At 34.8% G+C, this 13,703-nt stretch overlaps 1 pseudogene; it reads right to left on the bottom strand.

The window, feature by feature from the left end:
- Positions 1 to 5,926: 5,926 nt before the first annotated feature.
- Positions 5,927 to 7,762, bottom strand: LOC148548599 (uncharacterized; annotated as a pseudogene).
- Between the last annotated feature and the right edge of the window lie 5,941 nt (positions 7,763 to 13,703).

Below are 13,703 nucleotides of genomic sequence, written 5' to 3'. Positions count from 1 at the left end.
GCGTGGTATTTTTCATCCGAGACAAGAAATCCGACAGTTGATTAGCTGTGCAGAAACCGTACTTGGTATTTTTCATCCGAGAGGATGCATGGTAGCCATTGACAACGGTGATCCACCAACATACAGCTTGCCATGGAAGGGAGCACGCATGATTGGATGAAGACAATAGGAAAGCAGAGGTTTAGAAGCAACAAAGCATCTCCAAACGCTTATCTAAAATTCCCACCAATGAATTACATATATATCTTTATTTTAATTTACGTTTTATTTATTTTTCAATTATCAAAACTCATAACCAATTGAATCCACTTGACTAAGATTTACAGAATGACCATAGCTTGCTTCAAGCTGACAATCTCCGTGGGATTGACCCTTACTCACGTAAGGTATTACTTGGACGACCCAGTGCACTTGCTGGTTAGTTGTGCGGAGTTACAAAGGTGTGATTGCAATTCTGTGCACCAAGTTTTTCGCGCCTTTGTCGGGGATTGTTCGAGTTTAAACAATTGACGGTTCATCTTGTTGCTTAGATTGGGTAATTTTATTTTATGTTTAAGCTTTTTATTTTTATTTTTATTCTAGAAAAAAAAATTTTGTTTTCGAAAAATTCAAAAATAAAATTTAAGAATGAATTCTAGAGTTTCATGAGATATGTTGAAGCCTGGCTGGCTGTTAAGCCATGTCTAATCTTTTGGACTGAGATTTCCACTTTCCATTGTAGAAAGGACATGTCTGTATTTGTTATGCTAAAGCTTGGCTGCCCATTTGGCCATGTCTAATTCTTTTGGACCGAAGCTTTAGACTAACATTGCATGAATCTTGGAATTCTTATTAAAAATTTTGAATTTCTTTATTTTCATTTTCCAAATTAATTTCAAAAAATAAAAAAAATTTTCTAATAAAACCATAAAAACCAAAAAAAATTTGTGTTTCTTGTTTGAGTTTAGTGTCAAATTTTAAGTTTGGTGTCAATTGCATTCTTTTTTTAATTTTCTTAAAATTTTCAAAAATTCATGCATTGTGTTCTTCTTTGATCTTCAAGTTATTCTTGATGATTTTCCTTGTTTGATCTTTAATTTTTCTTGTTTTGTGTCTTTTCTTATTTTTCATATGCAATTTCAAATTATTAGTGTCTAAAGTTTAAAAATTTTTAAGTTTGGTTTCTTACATGTCTTTCTTTCCTTAAAAAATTTTCAAAAATATGTTCTTAATATTCATTGATAAACCACTATTTTATGGTTTATCTTGTATTCAATTGAGTGGTTTTTATCAAGTCCTTACCCACTAATTCATATGATTTACATGATTTTATAATCCCTTCCTAGTTTTGTTCTATGGTTGAAAACTTGCTTCCTAGAGATCTTTAATTTGTGTATTTTAATTCTCCTTTATACCATTCGATGTCGTGATCCATGTGTTAAGTGTTTCAGGCTTGATTTGGCGGGAATGGCTTAGAGAATAGAGAGGAAGCTTACAAAAATGGAAGGAACACAAGAAACCAAGGAGATAACCAGCAAGCATCGACGCGCACGCATGGCTCACGCGAGCGCGCGATATGGAGAAATTTGCAGCGACGCGTGCGCGTGCCTAACGCGTACGCGTGGATTGGAGTTTGCACGAAGACGCGTGCGGGTGGATGACGCGTACGCGTGACACGCCAGAACGACCAGCGACGCGCACACGTGACTGACACGTACGCGTGACATGCGCAATCTGCAGAATTAACAGAAAATACTGGGAGCAATTTCGGGCCGAGTTTTAACCCAGTTTCTGGCCCAGAAACATAGACTAGAGCCAGGGAACGTGTAGTGACTCAACACACATTCTCATTAGCATAGTTTTAGTTTTTAGATCTGAATCTAGAGAGAAAATTACTCTTCCTCTAGGATTTCATTACATTAACATATTTATAGTTTTATGCTTTTGCTTTGGATATTGAAGAGTTATCACCTCCGTTGAAGATACTATTCTAGTTTGTTTTCTTACTCTTTTATTATTCCATATTCTTAATTCTTATTTAGAGTTACAATTGGATTATTTTTAGAATTTATTAATGCAAAGGATTACTTTTACTTTTAATTAATTTTGAATTCCTATTTTATTTAAATTATTATGTCTCTTTTCTACTCCATACTCCCAATAACGAAGATGGTATCCATGTTGATGGAGTAGACTCCCAACTTGACATGGGGGTTGATTAAGAAAAGACACTTGAGTTAGAATGCTCAAGTGATTAGTTAAATTGGAAGTTGTTGGCTAATTCTGTATTTACTAATGCTAGACCTTCCTAAGGGAGAGAACTAGGATTTGCGAATAAGAATTAGCTCAATCACTTGACTTTCCTTTATTTAGTAAGGGTTAACTAAGTGAAAATAACAACCTCTTTATACTACACTTGAGAGAATTCCAACAAGGATAGAACCTCCAATTAATCATTTTCCCAGTCAAGGCCTTTTATTTTGAATATTATAAATCTCTTTTAATTTTCACTACTTTAATTTACAATTATTTATTTGCCCATTGCCCAAACTTAAAATCACCCAGAAAATTCCTGATTAATAAATTAGCACTATTTTGTCAACTCATTAGGAGACGACCTAGGACTCATACTCCTAGTATTTTTATTCTAAACTTTTGTGACAACCTTTCTAAATTGATGAGGCGGATTTTTGCTGGTTAAGAGCTATACTCGCAATGTATTTCCTATATTGATTTCTTAATCGGCCGACTTACGTCCTCCCATCAATTTTTGGCGCCGTTGCCAGAGAGTGGCAATTGTGTGCTAGATTATTAATTAGTGTACATATTTTTAATTTTTGCATATTTTATTTTATTTTATTACCATGAGCTATATATTTCTTTCATTGAATGACGCGTTCACTGCCTGATCCGAGCTTAGGCGTCATGGTGCAAATAAAACTTCTATTCTGTTAACCGCCTTCCCATTTTCTTTTGAGGGAAAGGCAAGGGAGTGGTACTACTCCCAACCTGAAGCAACTGTTACCAACTGGGATACGCTCAGGAGAGAATTCTTGGAAAAATACTTTCTAGCTGAAGTTACAGATAGATTGAGGAAAGAGATCTCCTGCATTGTTCAAGGTGAATTAGAGACTCTCTATGAGTACTGGGAGCATTTTAAGAACCTTCTGGACGCATGCCCCCACCACATGATTGACAAGTTGGTATTGATCAGCTACTTCACTCAAGGCATGAAGCCTCGGGATAAGACAACATTGGATGGTGCTAGTAATGGTTCTCTGAAAAAGTACAAAACCGCAGATGAAGCATGGCAACTGATTAGCGACTTAGCTGTGTCCACCAGGAATCACAAGCACAGGAGCAGCCACTCAAAGGCTGTTGCAGAGGTCTCCTCTAGTAGTGAGACTACTGCCGTTACACAAGCTATATGTGAAATGACCAACCTACTGAAGCAGATGCATTTGAATCAACAACAACAACAGCCTCTCCCTCCACAACAAAGCCAACAGTTGGTCCCACAAAGAGTATGCAGAATTTGTGCTGATTATAGTCACTACACTGATGAGTGCCCGCAGCTCCAACAAGAAGACAACACCGTGGCAGCTACTCATAACTTCTATGACCGCCCGAATCAAGGATACAATCAACAAGGCGGCAACTACAACCAAGGGTGGCATGACAACTCCAACCAGGGCTGGAGAGATAATTCCAACAATGGCTGGAGGGACAACTTTAGCAGAAGAGGCAGAGACAACAATGGAAATCAGAGGTGGAATAACAACAACAGACGCCAGAATCAGAACTAGCCCTACAGAGCACCTCACCTAAGGCAGTCACAAAGACCCTAGCACAACCAACAACAGGCCCCTCAGATCACTTATCCTCCTTCCTCATCAAATGACGAAATGCTTTGTTCTCTTGCACAAGGACAACAAGACATGAAAACTACACTGAAATCTACTCTAAATGGTCTGGATGCCACTTTACAAGCTCTTGTCTCCCGGATAGATTCATTACCTGCTTCTACCAACCAGCCTTCAAGCTCCAGTGAAATTCCTTCTCAACCCTTACCTAACCCCAAGGGTGGCATCAATGCCATCACTTTGAGGTCTGAAACCACACTGCAAGAGAGGAACCAGGAAGAGCCAAGCCCACAAGAACATGCCCCAGTTGAAGACTTGGTTGAAGTGGAAGATGCTGAAGAGGAAGAGGAAGTACAAGACATGGTTGAAGAAGAAGTAGTTTAGCCAAGGAATGGAGCACCAAAGGACACAGAAGCTGCAAGTGGCACCATTCCTATCCCATTTCCAAACCATGCAAGGAATTCCAGGAAGCAGATGGAACTTGATCCCAAAATGGTATAAATTTTCAAAAAGGTTGAAGTAACTATTTTTCTTTTTGATGTTATTCAGCGAGTACCTAAATATGCAAAGTTTCTGAAAGATTTATGCATACATAAAGATAAAATTAATGAACTAGAAACTATTCCTTTAGGTAGTTCTATATCTGCTTTAATGGGGGGGTATACCTGAAAAATGTAGTGACCCAAGTCCATGTATGGTTAATTGTACCATTGGGGTGTAATATTTTCTGACTGCATATGTGATTTAGGAGTGTGTGTTAGTATAATGCCATTGTCTATATATGATGCTTTGAGGCTCCCTCCCTTAAAAAGGTCGGTAGCTCGTTTTGTGTTAGCAGATAAGAGCATTATTACAGTGGTTGGAATTGCTGAAGATGTATTAGAGAGCATTAAGGGGCTCACATTTCCCATTGACTTCTATATCTTGGAAATGCCCCCTAATGACTCAGGAAAACCATCATCAATCCTGCTTGGAAGACCATTCCTGAAGACTTCGAAGTTCAAACTGGATGCATTCTTAGGAACTTACTCTTTTGAGATAGATGGCAGAGCAGTGAGTTTCAGTTTAAATGAAGCTCTGAAGCACCCTCCGGAAGATCATTCTATCTTCCAGTGTGACATCATTGATGAAACTGTAGCTGAAGTTCACCAAGAAGAAGTAGAAGAGAAGCACATGGAGCAAGGTCCAAGTGTGGAGACACCCTCTAAACACAATGAGGATACTTTTCCATTATCATTAGCTCAAGATAATCGAGAGCCTAGCCATGAGCAGAAATTAGAATTAAAACCCCTTCCTTCCTACCTCAAGTATGCTTACCTTGAGGATAATCAGAAGTTTCCAGTTATCATTGCAAGGGAACTCACTTACCAACAGGAGGAGCAGCTGCTCAGTGTGCTGAGAAAACACAAGAAATCAATTGGGTGGAGCTTGGCGGATATAGTAGCACTACAAGAAAAAGTAATATTCGTAACAAAAAAAATTGTTACAAAAAATTGAAATTTTGAAACAAAAGAATTTTGTAACAAAAAAAGGGGCCGTTGCAGTATGTCCCGTTACAAAAAGTTTTTGTAACAAAAAATGAAATTGTTATAATTCAAATTAATATTTTGTAACAAATTTTTCTGATACAAAAAACTAAGAGTTGTTACAAAAGTGATAACAAATTTTATCCAATGAGATGTTTTTCGTAACAATATAATTTTTCCTATTACAAAATTTTGTTGCAAAATATAACTTGATTTTGTAACATTTTTTATTCTTTTAGTTACAAAATCATAATATTTATTTTATAAAAAGTTTTTAAATAAAAATTATACACATAATTTGCCAAATTGTTTTTTATTAAATTAATTGATATATCACTACAAAAATTACAAAAATAGCGACCGATTTAGCAATCAATTTTTCTTGAAAATCGGAGAAAAATCGGTCGCTAAACCCTTATTCCATTTACATGAAGAGAAAAAAAAACCTATGTACATTCGGAATCCAAAGACAAAAATATATTTAAACAAGGACTCATAATGTCATTGAGTCTACAAATACTATAACAAATACAAGATTCTTGTATTCTACTTTTCATTTTAGCCTTTGGGGTTCAATTGAAGGCAAATAAACTCAATGTAACTGAGAAAGTGTATGATCACCAAATGGTGAACCAAATTGCAAAGAACAGCATCAGCAAAGAGACCTTCAGGAGCAAGATCCTGCAGTAGCACAAATAAGCAAAATTTTATACGAATATGTCAAGTGAAGAAAGCAAACATAGAATAACTATGCTTGCTGTTTTAGTATCAATACCAAACAATTCCTCTAGCATATTTTCATTTAGAAAAAAGTACATTACTTATGCAATGCAAGCATATTTATAACTTATTATAAAAGTCTAGCACCATCCCCTATAATCTCAAAGGATAGGAGTGGCATATTTAATTCAAGCATATAGGTTCACTATGATTTCCACTAACTAAAAGTCTAGCACCATCCCCCACAATCTCAGAATAACTACTGTATATACCTAATTCTAAAATAGAACTAATTAAAATAATAGCACTTCCAAAACAATTTTTTTAAAGATAAAGATAAGTGTTCAAACAACCAACAAAATTATTACCAAAGATCAGTTTGGATTAGCGTGATGCACTGGAGTTTAGTTTTGACAGTTGAATTTGAGCAGTCTTTGTAACCTATGAATTCAACTAATTAAATTTTCTCTAAGTACTAAAACTAAAATCTTGATCAATAACTAAATTAGTTAAACCTTAACTTCAATTATTTATTTGGCTCAACTGCGATCCCTTTTCACACATTTCAACTTGGGACAGTACCAAACAAGTCAGCTAACACATGAAAATATCAAGTAACTTATTTAAAATCTTCAGTACAAAATATCTTCAACATAAAAAAGCAACTACCGAATAGATATGAAACACCAAATAATGTATATAAGTTATCAAGTAACTTATTTGAGCTTGCTCTGCCTACAGTTGAAGCAAAAAATTCTATTCATATCAAGACGTACTAAACTATATATTATACAATAATACAATAGTAAATATTCCAGTCCCAGGATGGAAGATAATATACAACCAACTACAGTTAACTTGAAGTGATAATTCCAAATCTAATAATCCAGTACCAACACAAAACACACTCCTAATTCTATACAACTCAGTAGCTAAAAATGAAACCAACTTCAAATTTTTTGGAAGCTCCATAAAGCTACCCTGCCACTAACAGCTGAAAACATAATCACCTCATAACAAATATTTATAGTTAACTAGTTATAAAACAAATTAAAAGGAAATCAATGACAACAATATTCCCAGAAATTAAAGAAAATCAAAATCAGAGGAGAGAACGCCCTTACCAGTAGTGGATCCCAGCGAGGCAGTGCTATTTTTCGGCGAGACGGGCTCAGTGACACAACCCCTAACAGCGGCGACAACGGTGACTCCACAAACGGAGACTGGGCGTAGCAACGGGAACAGCGACTCCTCCTTCTTCCTCGGTCTTCCTCCCTCCACGCGTCTATCTCTCCTACGTCTCCTCAGCGTCGTCCGTGATGGGAGATGCGATGCGGTGGAAGCTAGCAATGACCCACTCGCGATGAAGACGACGACGGCGACGGCTTCCCTTGGCGACAGAAGAACGCGAACTGACGGCGGTGATGGAGGCACAGCGGCGCTCCTTCCTCCCTCAGCTCTTCCTCTCGCTCAACATCTCCCCCTTCTTGACGGCGAAACGACGGCGCGGCGACAGTGATGCCCGTCGGCGCCGTCCTCCCTCTTCCCCTTCTCCTTCTCTTGCTCTTTGATTCCAGCTTCCCCCTTTCTTTTCCTTTCTTTCCCTCTCCATTCTTCCCTTTCTCTTGCTCTGTGTGTACGCGTTTTTGTGTTGTGTGTGTGCAATTTGTGCATTTTTGTGTTGTGTGGCGGCGGGGAGGGTTTAGGGTTAGGATGAATAAGAGTGAGTTAGTGAGTGTGGGTAGGGTTAGGATAAAATTGGGGTTAAAATTTTTAATTTGAGAATCAGGATTTGTTTTGGAAGAAAATGTAAAATTATCGATTTTTGGGTAAATTGAGAATTGGATATTTTTATTAAATTAGGGTATAGAGTATTAGATATTTATGAAAATAAAATTATGAATAATTATAATAAATCACAAATAATTTATTATTTATTTTTTAATAACTAGGAATTTTACAAGCTTAATAATAAATGTTGGGTTATGGTGGATTTAGGATTTTTGTAGAGAAAAAAAAATCATAACTCTATATTTTGTTTTTATGGAAGTTTTTCAAAAATTTATTGAAATATAAAAATATGTTAAATTTTACAGTGGTAATGAAACAAAAATAATATTTGTAAAAATTATATATTCATTTTATAAAAAAATATAAAATAATATATATTATTTTTAAAAATTCATCATTTAATCTTTAATTTTTTATAAAAAATAATTAATTAATACAAATAATATTCTAAAAATTAAATTTTTAAAACAAAATAAAATTATCTTAAAGATTTAATATTTTAAAATAATTTTTTTTAGTTATAAAAATTTTTATATTTTGTGACAAACAAATAATTTGTTACAAATAATATTGAATTTTGTGACAAATTAATTTTTTGTTACAAAATAATTAGAATTTTTGAAACAAATGAATATTTTGTTACAAAATATTTTGAACTTTTGCAACAACTTTATGTTTTGTTACAAAATATTATAAAATTTTGCAACAAAACACTGGTTCGTTACAAAAAATCAATATAATTTTTAACAAAAAAATCAAATCGTTACAAATAACAAAATGTTTTGTAACAAATTATATTGTTGTTACAAAATATTATTATTACGTAACAATTATTAATTTTTGTTACAAAAAAATAATTTTTTGTAATAATTTTAAATATGTTACAAAGTTTTTGTTACAAATGTTCCATTTTCTTGTAGTGTAGGCATCAGCCCTCAAGTTTGTGAGCACAAAATATTCTTAGAAGTGGGATCAAGGCCTGTCCGTCAACCCCAAAAAAGATTGAATCCCACCATTTTAGAGGTTGTCAAGAAAGAAGTGACCAGGCTACTTAAAGCAGATATAATTTACCCCATCTCATACAGTATATGGGTTAGTCCAGTACAAGTGGTGCCCAAGAAGTCTGGAGTCACAACAGTAAAGAATGAGCATGGAGAGCTCCTGACAACTAGAGTGCAGATTCATGGAGAATTTGCATTGATTACAGGCATCTCAACCAAGCTACTCGCAAGGATCATTACCCCTTGCCATTTATTGATCAGATGCTTGATCGCCTGTCAGGAAAAGACTACTTTTACATGTCCCTTTGGAACGTATGCATATAAAATGATGCTGGCTTATGTAATGCACCGGCTACTTTCCAAAGATGCATGATGAGCATCTTTTCAGATCTTATTAAGAACTGTATGGAATTTTTTATGGATGATTTCAGTGTATATGGTGATTCCTTTAACCTTTGCTTGGATAGTTTGGCTAGAGTATTAGACAAGTGTGTTAGTTCAAACCTTGTATTGAATTTTGAAAAATGTCACTTTCTGGTAAAACAAGGTATCGTACTAGGACGTGTTGAGTCTAATACTGGTATTTTTGTAGATCCAGCAAAGGTAGATGTCATTTCTAGTTTACCTTACCCCTCCTCCGTGAGAAAAGTCCGTTCGTTCCTTGGCCATGCAGGTTTCTACAGGAGATTCATTAAGGACTTCAGTATGGTAGCATTGCCTTTATCCAAACTGCTGTAGAAGGATATTGAGTTCGAGTTCAGTGAGGATTGCATGCAAGCATTTGATAAGCTGAAGATCGCCCTGACTCAAGCTCCGATTGTGAGAGGACCAAACTGGAGCCAGCCTTTTGAGATTATATGTGATGCATCCAACCATGCAGTAGGAGCGACGCTAGCTCAGCGCGAAGGTAAGGATCCTTTCGTAATTGCTTATGCGTCTAAGACCTTAGATGCTGCTCAGTCTAATTACACCACCACTGAAAATGACCTTTTGGCTATTGTTTTTGCTCTGGATAAATTTCGAGCCTATTTACATGGTACTAAGGTGGTAGTGTACTCAGACCATGCAGCTCTAAAGTATTTATTAGCTAAAAAGGAATCCAAACCAAGGTTAATACGTTGGATACTGCTGTTGCAAGAATTTGATTTAGAAATTAAGGATAGGAGTGGTAACCAGAATGTAGTGGCAGACCACTTGAGTCGCCTTGAGCACATTAAAGATGACTCCACTCCTATTAATGATGCTTTTCCATTTGATAGCTTGCATGTAGTATCTGAAGTAGTTCCTTGGTATGCACCTGTAGCTAATTATCTAAATATTACATATGGGATGATCCATACTTATGGAGGTGTGGTGCTGACTAGGTAATTAGAAGGTGTGTGCCTCAATCAGAATTCCAGTCTATTTTAGAGGCCTGCCACTCTTCTAAGAGTGGTGGACATTTTGGCCCTCAACGAACAGCTAGAAAAATTTTAGACTGTAGATTCTGGTGGCCTACTGATGAGCGGATAATTTATACACTTTTTGGCATTATTTTTAGTATGTTTTCAGTATGATTTAGTTAGTTTTTAGTATATTTTTATTAGTTTTTAATTAAAAATCATATTTCTGGACTTTACTATGAGTTTGTGTGTTTTTCTGTGATTTTAGGTATTTTCTGGCTGAAATTGAGGGACCTGAACAAAAATCATATTCAGAGGTTGAAGAAGGACTGCAGATGTTGTTGGATTCTGACCTCCTTGCACTCAAAGTGGATTTTCTGGTGCTAAAGAACTCCAAATGGCGCGCTTCCACTTTCGTTGGAAAGTAGACATCCAGGTCTTTCCAGCAATATATAATAGTCCATTCTTTGAATAAGGATTGACGACGTAAACTGGCGTTCAACGCCAGTTCCATGCTGCATTCTGGAGTCAAACGCCAGAAACAAGTTGCAAAGTGGAGTTCAATGCCAAAAACACGTTACAAACTGGCATTCAACTCCAAAAATGACCTCTCCACGTGTTAACTTCAAGCTCATCCCAAGCACACACACCAAGTGGGCCCCAGAAGTGGATTTCTACATCATTTACTCAATTCTGTAAACCCTAGTAACTAGTTTAGTATAAATAGGACTTTTTACTATTGTATTAGACATCTTGGGACGTTTAGTTCTTAGATCATGGGGGCTGGCCATTCGGCCATGCCTGAACCTTTCACTTATGTATTTTTCAACGGTAGAGTTTCTACACACCATAGATTAAAGTGTGGAGCTCTGCTGTTCCTCGTGATTTAATGCAAAGTACTACTATTTTTCTATTCAATTTAACTTATTCCGCTTCTAAGATATCCATTCGTACCCAAGAACATGATGAATGTGATGATTATGTGACGCTCATCATCATTCTCACTTATGAATGCGTGTCTGACAAACACTTCCGTTCTACATGCAAACAAGCTAGAATGAATATCTCTTGGTTATCTGATACAGGGGACCGAGTCCGAGTTATTAGCGTCTTCGTGGTATAAGTTAGAACCCATGGATGGCCATTCCTGAGATCCGGAAAGACTAAACCTTGTCTGTGGTATTCCGAGTAGGATCTGGGAAGGGATGGCTGTGACGAACTTCAAACTCGCGAGTGCTGGGAGTAGTGATAGATGCAAAAGGATGGTGAATCCTATTCCAGTATGATCGAGAACCTCCAGATGATTAGCCATGCCGTGACAGAGTATTTGGACCTTTTTCACAGAGAGGATGGGATGTAGCCATTGACAACGGTGATGCCTTACAGAAAGCTTGCCATGGAAAGGAGTAGGAATGATTGGATGAAGACAGCAGGAAAGCAGAGGTTCAGAGGAACGAAAGCATCTCTATACGCTTATCTGAAATTCTCACCAATGATTTACATAAGTATTTCTATCTTTATTTTCTGTTTATTTATTATTATTATTCGAAAACTCCATAACCATTTGATATCCGCCTGACTGAGATTTACAAGATGACCATAGCTTGCTTCATACTGACAATCTCCGTGGGATCGACCCTTACTCACATAAGGTTTATTACTTGGACGACCCAGTGCACTTGCTGGTTAGTTGTACGAAGTTGTGAAACAGATATAAGATCATGAACGTGCGTATTGATTTTTTAGCGCCGTTACCAAGGAATGGAATGATCACGACTTCACACACCAAGTTTTTGGCGCCGTTGCCGGGGATTGTTCGAGTTTGGACAACTGACGGTTCATCTTGTTGCTCAGATTAGGTAATTTTCTTTTTCGTTTTATTTTCAAAAAAAAAAATTTGTTTTCAAAAATCTTTCAAAAAAAATTTTATTTTCCTTTTGTTTTCGAAAATTATTCAAAATTTTTAAGAGTGAATTCTAAAGTTTCAAAATGGTATGCTGAAGTTTGGCTGGCCATCAAGCTTTAGACTAACCTGGTATGATTCCTGGAATCTTGATTGAGGACTTTGAATTCATTGCTTCCTTTTCCCTATATGTTTTTAAAAGAATAAAAATATACAAAAATCCAAAAAAATTAATAAAATCATAAAAATAAAAAATATTTTATGTTGTTTGTTTGAGTCTTGAGTCAATTTTTAAGTTTGGTGTCAATTGCATATTTTTGTTATTCTAAAAAAGTTTTTAAAATTCATGCATTCATAGTGTTCTTCATGATCTTCAAGTTGTTTTTGGTAAGTCTTCTTGTTTGATCTTCATATTTTCTTGTTTTGTGTCTTTTCTTGTTTTTCATATGCATTTTCAATTTGTTAGTGTGTGAAGTTTGCAAATTTCTAAGTTTGGTGTCTTGCATGTTTTCTTTGCATCAAAAAATTTTTCAAAAATAAGTTCTTGGTGTTCATCTTGACATTCAAAGTATTCTTGGTGTTCATCTTGACATTCATAGTGTTCTTGCATGCATCACATGTTTTAATCCAAAATTTTCATGCATTGAGTCTTTTCATGTTTTTCTCTTTCTTCATTAAAAATTCAAAAAATCAAAAAAATATCTTCCCCTTTTTCTTCTCATAAATTCGAAAATTTGAGTTAACTTTTTCAAAAATTTTTTAATTTAGTTATTTCTTATGAGTCAAATCAAATTTTCAATTTAAAAATCCTATCTTTTTCAAAATCTTTTTCAAAAATCATATCTTTTTCATTTTTCTTATTTATTTTCAAAAATTCTAAAAATATTTTTCAAAAATCTTTTTCTTAATTTTATATCATATTTTCGAAAATATCATCAACAATTAATGTTTTGATTCAAAAATTTCAAGTTTGTTGCTTTCTTGTTAGGAAAAATTCAAACTTTAAGTTCTAAAATCATATCTTGTGATTTCTTGTGAATCAAGTCATTAATTGTGATTTAAAAAAAAAAGCAAATCTTTTTCAAAACTAATTTCAATCATATCTTTTCAAAAATATCTTTTTATCTTATCTTTTTCAAAATCATATCTTTTTAATCATATCTTTTCATATCATATCTTTTTCAAAAATTTGATTTTAAAACATTTTTTCTAACTTCTTATCTTCTTATCTTTTCAAAATTGATTTTCAAATCTTTTTCAACTAACTAATTGACTTTTTTTGTTTGTTTCTTATCTTTTTCAAAACCACCTAACTAATCTTCTCTCTCTAATTTTCGAAAATTACCTTCCTCTTTTTCAAAATTCTTTTAATTAACTAATTATTTCAATTTTTAATTTTAATTTTATTTCATTCTTAATTTTCAAAACTTACTAACCTTTTTCAAAAACTATTTTCGAAATTTAACTTTAAATTTTTATTTTTATTTTTTGAATTCTCTCACCTCTCATCTCCTTCTATTTATTTATTCATCTACTAA

Source organism: Arachis ipaensis, chromosome B8 (assembly GCF_059453495.1).
Source record: "Arachis ipaensis isolate K30076 ecotype BB chromosome B8, ASM5945349v1, whole genome shotgun sequence".
NCBI classification, from domain to species: Eukaryota; Viridiplantae; Streptophyta; class Magnoliopsida; order Fabales; family Fabaceae; genus Arachis; species Arachis ipaensis.
Note: the sequence above shows the minus strand (reverse complement) of the source record. Positions and strands in the feature narration are given on the sequence as shown.